Raw genomic sequence first — 7,394 nt, forward strand, 5'->3', positions numbered from 1 at the left:
GCATCCCACTTCCGGGAAACATTTAATCCTCAGCCCCCGCAGAGAAGACTCTGTCATTGACTAATTTGCACAGATGAGATGAGAGAACTGAGTAGCTAAGCACGGTCCCCAAAGCCATTTTGTTGGTATATCCTGAACTCAAGTTTGGAACAAGGGTTTTCTCTACTTAGCCCCACTTCTTTTAAAAAATATTTACTGTACGTGGTACTGTGCTACATCGGGACATTTTGATACTAGTATATATTGTATTTTGGACATATATTCCTATTCTTAATTTTTTTCTTCTCCTCACCCCTCCCATTAGTCCCCCTTTGTCCCCTAGCAGTTTTATTTCAGTTTCCATGCCATATATATTTTATGTGTGTATTTAAACCTAGGAATCATAAATGAGAGAAAACATTTGTCCTTCTGTAACTGGCTTAATTCACTTAATATGATTTTCACCAGTCATATCCATTTTTTGTGCAAATGACATAGTTTCATTCCTAATGCTTAAACTTTTCTTTGTGTATATATACTACCTTTTCTTTGTGTGCATTCCTGCACGCATGCGCGCACGAGTGTGTGTGTGTGTGTGTGTGTGTGTGTGTGTGTGTGTGTATTACCACACAACCTTCTGTTGTTGGAAAGCTCTTGGTTTGTTGATGATTGTGACTAGACACTGATGTGCGTGTGTATCCATGACAGGCTAACTTGGAGTTCTTAGAGGTATAGCTGGGTCATGTGGTAGACGAAATTTTAGTTTTTTAAAGGAACCTCTTTGCCCCAATTTTAATGTGTGTGTATGTGTGTGTGTAGGATGCATATGCACATATGTGCACATGTGTGGAGGCCAGAGAGTGACATGGGTATTTTTCTAATTTCGTTTTATATTTTTTGAGACAAGGTCTTTCACTGAGTCTAGAGCTCATCGATTTGGCAAGAGTGGCCAGCCAGCAAGCCCCAGGGGATCCCTGACGCTGCCTGCCCGGTGCTATGGTTATAGATGAATGCCACTCTATTCAGCATTGTTTGTTTGATCTTACATACGGGTGATGAGGATTGAGCTCACCTCTTCAAGCCTGCTCAGCAAGCACTGTACTGACTTGTCTCTCCAGCCCCACTTAAAAAAAAAGTACCATTATGTTTTTGTTTCCTTATGTTATTTATCAGAATTTAATTTTTAAAAACAAGCATGCCTGTTTGTGCATGTGTACAACCTCCATGTCTGGGAGACAGACATGAGTGGGAGGGCTGAATCTAAAGCCAGCCTAGGATTCACAGTAGAAATGTATCAAAAAATGTTAATCTGTGTTGTATGTATGTTTACCTTCATGTGCAGGCGTGCATACTCATGCATGTATGTGGAGGCTACAGACATCCAGTGCTCTCCTCCTCTCCACCTTAGTCCCTTGATACAGCATCTTCCACTGAGCCTGGAGGTTATGGCTTTTCCATCAGTAGATCTCAGGGAACCTCCAGACTGTGCGCTGGTCAGCACTGTTCTTAGATACGCGTGGCCGCACCTAGCTTTTTACGTGACATCCGAACTCAGTCCTTACGCTTGTGAGGCAAGTGTTCGTTCTTACTACTTTGTCTCCTCGGCCTCCCAAACTAATTTTAAAATGCTTGGGTTTATTTTGTTCTTAATCTTGTGTGTGGGAACATGCCTGTGTGACTGGGGGGGGGGGGGGGGGGGGCGGCCCTCCCAGAATCTAGAGGAGAGGGTTTTGGATCACTGGAGCTGGAGTTACATGGTGTGGGTGATGAGAACTGAACTTGGGTCCTCTGCAAGCACTTGTTCTCAATTGCTGAGCCATCTCTCCAGCTAAGCCTACCCAAATCAACTGTCCTAAGATCCCTCTGATTATCATGGGGGCAGTTGGGAGGGGCCTGCGTATCTGTGGGAAGGAGAGCTTTCCATGGGTATTGAAGAGCCCAATAATGAGGAGATGACAAGGTCTTGGTTGTAGCTCTGACAAGTGGTGTTAGGAGGACAAATCTGAGAGAGAGAGAGATAATAAATAAAACTACATAGGATCTGCTCTATGGGTTCAGACCCGAGAAGGAAGGACTCAAGGAAAGTCCCTGGTTCCTACTTGAGTAGATGGGTGAGTGGATGGCCGCTAGTCCACTTCCCACGTGCTGAAGATGCCGACTGCCCACCGCCCTGCTGTTTCTCTATAAGAGAACTGCTTCAAGTTCAAATATGTTGCCAGAAATTAAAAACTCCAGAAAGGAGTTGTATACGAAGGCTAAGATCACACCAAGTGAAAACTTAATAAAAGCCGGGTGTGGTGGTGCACTCGGCAGAGGCAGAGGCAGGTGGGTTGATGTGAGTTCGAGGCCAGCCTGATCTACAAACAGAGTCCAGGACAGCCAAGGCTGCACAGAGGAAACCCTGTCACGGAGAAAAGAAGAAGAAGAAAAAAAAAAAAAAAAAAAATCAGAACTCTCACTGAAAGTGCAAATATGGACGGAGCCAGTTTCTTAACTGACCCCACAGTTTCTGGCAACTGTCTCAATTCATTCTTTACTCCATGGGTCTTCCTAAACAATCCTGTTGTCTCTTTCACCTTTACAGGACACTTCTATCTATTTAAAACTTCCAACAATTTCCAATTGATTTTTTTTGTTTGTTTGTTTTGTTTTTCGAGACAGGATTTCTCTGTGTAGCGTTGGCTGTCCTGGATTAACTTTGTAGACCAGGCTGGCCTCGAACTCACAGTGATCTGCCTGCCTCTGCCTCCCGAGTGCTGGGATTAAAGGTGTGCGCCGCCGCCGCCGCCGCCGCCGCCGCCGCCGCCGCCGCCGCCACCACCACCTGGCCTCCAATTGATTTTGAAATAGGTCAAAACACCAAAATCTTTAACATGGGGGCTGATCAGCTCTAACATGGCATGGCTCCTGATTCCTTCCCAGCCAACCTCGCTGCCTGTTGTTCTTCCCTTCCTGAACCCCAACCAAATACCCTTGTTGTGTGTAGTGTTTTAGTTACTTTTGTGTTGCTTTGAAGAGATGCCCCTGCCCAAAGCAGCTCATTCAGGAAAGCATTTCATTGGTTTCAGAGGGTTTGTCTATTGTCCTCACGGCAGGCAGTGGCTAAGAGTTTGCATCTGATCCACAGGCAACAGGCAGAAAGAGGTGGGGGAGGGGAGAGGGAGAGGGCAGAGGCAGAGAAAGTCTGGTCTTGGTTCTTGAAACCTCAAAGCCTACCCCCGCCCCCCACACACTAACATACCTATTCCAGCAAGGCCATATTTCCTAATCCTTGAATAGTCTACCAGCTGGGAACCAAACATCCAAACACATAAGCCTATGGGGCCGTTCTCCTTCAAACCACCAGGTGTAGTGAACTTGTTCCCGCCTGTTCCTGGGTTCATCCTGCTCCCTCTATCCCAAAGCCAACTCCTAGTCCCATTCTCAGAGCATCGTGAATCATGGCTGATTTCCACTCTCTTGTATGACTATCCGGCCACTCTGTTCCCCACTAGACTGTAATTTCCATGTGCCTCTTGTGTGTGTACAGTGTGGGAGCAGAAAGCAGGTTCTTTTACATGAACTGTCTGGGAAAGGCAATTCTACACACAGAATGCAGATTAGTAGTTGCCAGGGCTAATAGTAGAAAGAGGGAGTGTCTAGAAACTAGCATAGATTTCATTGAGACGATAAAAATGTACAATTCAGCCAGTTTACTAATGCAGTGGCATAGAATGTGTCAAATAAGTAAATTTTATATTATGTAAAGTGAGTGTATCATGTTTAAAATCGTTTTTTGTATTTGATTAACAAAAGAATGAAGTTATTAATGGAAGTGAGACTTTTATCTTCTGCTGAATCTATGTACATATTTCTATACTATGTGTTTTCTGGCTCTTATTCTATATTATATGTTAAATACTATTCCTAGGTATGTTTTAATACCTTATCAGTCTTTTAAATATTCTTTCTGGATTCTTGTTCATGTTTTTGTTTGTTTGTTTGGTTTTCAAGATAGGGTTTTTCTGTGTAGTCTTGGCTGTCCTGGACTTACTTTGTAGACCAGGCTGGCTTCGAACTCACATCAATCCACCTGCCTCTGCCTCCCGAGTGCTAGGATTAAAGGCGTGCGCCACTACACCTGGCTTCTTTCTTGATACTTATAATCCAAGATTTGAGACACTTGGGCTCAGTATGGTACCTAGTCTAATGCGTCTCTGTATAGCTATGGGTAAGCAGTTGGTATGCGGAGCTTCCCTTGCGACTCAAGCTACTGAGATTGGGTTTGGGGTTCCTAGAAAGACATAGAGTAGAGCCCCCAAGTTCCTTCACAGGTAAGTGTGTCTGTAATGCTGACCAGGAAACCTTATGATGGCTCTGGCTCTACTCTGATTTCCGGAGTAAGGTGGGATGTTGAGATGGGAGGTTTTAAAGGAAATCCAAAGTTTAGGGCTAGTGACTTCAATCTAAATGTCCCCAGAACCAAAGGCTCCAGTTCCCCAATGCTGCCTGATCTCTGGCACCCTTCTTGGTAGGTTGTGAGCATGTCAGGTGAGGTGTTAGAGGCAGCCCAAGGTTAGGAAGTTAGTGCAGGTATGATATGACTTGGGATGAGAGCGCTGAGGGACTGGCAGGAAAGAAAAGGAAATGAGTAAATGTGGGAAGCAGTGCCCAGCTGGGGAAGGAGGCAGAGAGGAAAGGAGTGAGTGTGGAGGGACAGGGGGTGGGGAGAATACTCTTAGATCCTGCTAGAGAGCAGCTCCAGGCCAAGGAGCCTGTTATGACCCTGAGGCTGGGGAACTCATCAGAAACCAGCTGACCCTTAGTTCAGGGCTGCCAGGGTGTTTGTTATTAGCCCGCCTTACGTTGTCAGGAGGCTTCCACATCTCTGAGGAAAACCTTGAGGCCAAAATCAAGGTAAAGGGTCGGCTTGGATTGGCCTGTCTTTCACAGTTGGACAGAAATTACAAGTATCCCAAAGAGTGTAACTTGGGGCTGTGTCAGCTAAGGCAAATTTCTAAAGTGAGACTCCATCCAATGAGAGACAGTTCACAGTGCAACTTCATATAAACTTTTTTTTTAATTAGTGAAACATTTAATTGAATTATGGGTATAAATAAAACCAGGTCAAGAATCACAAGAAATGAACCAACAGCGTAAGCTACATTGAAACATTCTGATCTTTTTAAAAGGCAGACACAAGCGATTTCCACCACTAACAATTCTCAGAGGGCCTTTTTGAAGACTTCACACTACAAACAACTTGAGGTAAAAACTGTCCCCCTTAAGCAAGAACCCCAATAGGGGCTATCTCTGTAGTACATCTTCCATTTGACTGTTAGTGGTCTTTGTAAGACACAGGAAGTGGAGTCCTCCCTGGCAGAGCCTCTGTGGAAACGCCCATCCCCCACCCTGTGCTCTCCCAGGCCCCTGCCATCCTGTGGTGTGAGAACCACGCTGATGACTGCAGCCTTTGAGGCCTTTCCAGGCTAATGGCCACAAAAGAATGAACACAGAGAACTTGCTATTTTCAACTCCACACCAAGTGGGTACATCTGTTGTTAGTCAACCTATAATTCTGACTGTGGCTTGTGGCTTTGCTATGGACCTTTTAGAAGGAAAATAGCAAATGTGATTTTGAGCCACCACTATTAATAACCATGGCACTAACAAAAGGTTAATCTAGTTTGATCTCATTTTTCTGTGTAAGATTCAGTCGATTGCATGTATCATTAGCTGCTATAATGTCTGTGTTTAAAAATATCTCCTCAGAGATGATTATATCCTGAAAATAGGAATGAACCAATTAGTATGCACAAGCTTATCAGTTTATTAGTGTGGATAAGCAGTGGCATAAAGACAGTGAGGTGTAGTGCATGCCTGTAATCTCAGCACATGGAAGGCTGAGACAGGGGGGTTACCATAAATTCAAGGTCAACTATGCTACATAGTGAGTTCCAAACCAGCCTGGGCTACAGACTGAGACCCTGTCTCAATGCATGAAGAGTAAGATATGCCAGTTACCTAGTTAAATATCAATAAAGCCTAAAAATACTTGTGATTATTAAAGTCAAATATTTTCAATTTACTTTTCACATTTTGGTGATTTGGTGTATTCATATTCCTATTTTGAGTAGTAGGAAAGGTGAAAATTTAACACATTATCTCTTCTAGAAAGGAAACGTCAGCCAAGCGTGATCCCAGCACTCAGGAGACAGAGGCAGGCGGATCTCTGAGAGGCCAAGGCCAGCCTACTCTACCTACTGAGTTCCAGAACAGCCAGGGCTACATAGAGAGACCCTGCCTCAAAAATACCAAAATAAAAAACAAGGGAAGCCTCGCATATTGCTTTAGTGTCAAGAGAGGAAAACTTGGGCCTATATATTAAAGCAACATTTTATGTCCAAATAGGTATATAAAATCTGTTTTTAGCTTTGCTTATTTGAAATTCAGTTTTAAACAACAAAATTCAGTTTTCAGGAAATTCTATAAGTGGTTAGCCAGATAGCATATAGGGTTCCTTGTAAAAATCAATGGTGGAAGCTGGGTGTGGTGGCGCACGCCTTTAATCCCAGCACTTGGGAGGCAAAGATAGGTGGATCTCTGTGAGTTCAAGGCCAGCCTGGTCTACAAAGCAGAGTTGGGGCCACACACAGAGAAACCCTGTCTCAGAAGACAGACAGACAAAAAGTCAACAGTGGAGTCTGAGAATCAAGGACAATGCCCTCTAAGATGGCTGAGGTCTGACGGCTGTGACACTTACGCCCTCAGTCCTACACTGAAAGCCAGTGCCTTCCAAAGAAAAGCAGCTTGCTGTCTTCTCATGCCTCCTTATCTGAAGCACCCACACACTTGTCATTCTGTCAGAAAAATGATTGTCACAGGAAGCAGAGGGCACTTAGTGACAGTGAGCCACAATAGCAGGGGCTAAATCTAAGGAATGAAATTAAAGTTTTCTTTTCAGAGTTTTGTCCAGAAGAAACACGTCTCTAACCTGTACAGACTTCCTGGGACTATATGCAACATAAGCGATAGACAAGATGGACTTGCAACGTTCATAACTTTACAAATAATCACTCCATATTTGGCAGCCACCGTCATTCCATGTCACTGTCCTATTTGGCAAAGACACTTGGGGGGGGACAGAAGTCATTGAGTCCCTTCTCCCAGAGCATGTTTCCACAACAGGACATCTTTGACTACAGATAACAGTTAACCTCTAAGTGCCACGGCTAACATCGGACTCTGTTCTAAATGACGTGTCTGTCTTACCCTTACCAGCATCACTAGTGCATCCCCGCTTCACAAAAACACAACTAGAAACCCTCAGGAGCCCAGCGCTATCGACCTACAGTCCCCACCCACCCCACCCCACTCCTTTCCCACTTGACTCCTATACACTATAAAATAGTCAAAGACGGAGTTATTTTCCCCAA

Source organism: Acomys russatus, chromosome 28 (genome assembly GCF_903995435.1).
Source record: "Acomys russatus chromosome 28, mAcoRus1.1, whole genome shotgun sequence".
NCBI lineage: Eukaryota > Metazoa > Chordata > Mammalia > Rodentia > Muridae > Acomys > Acomys russatus.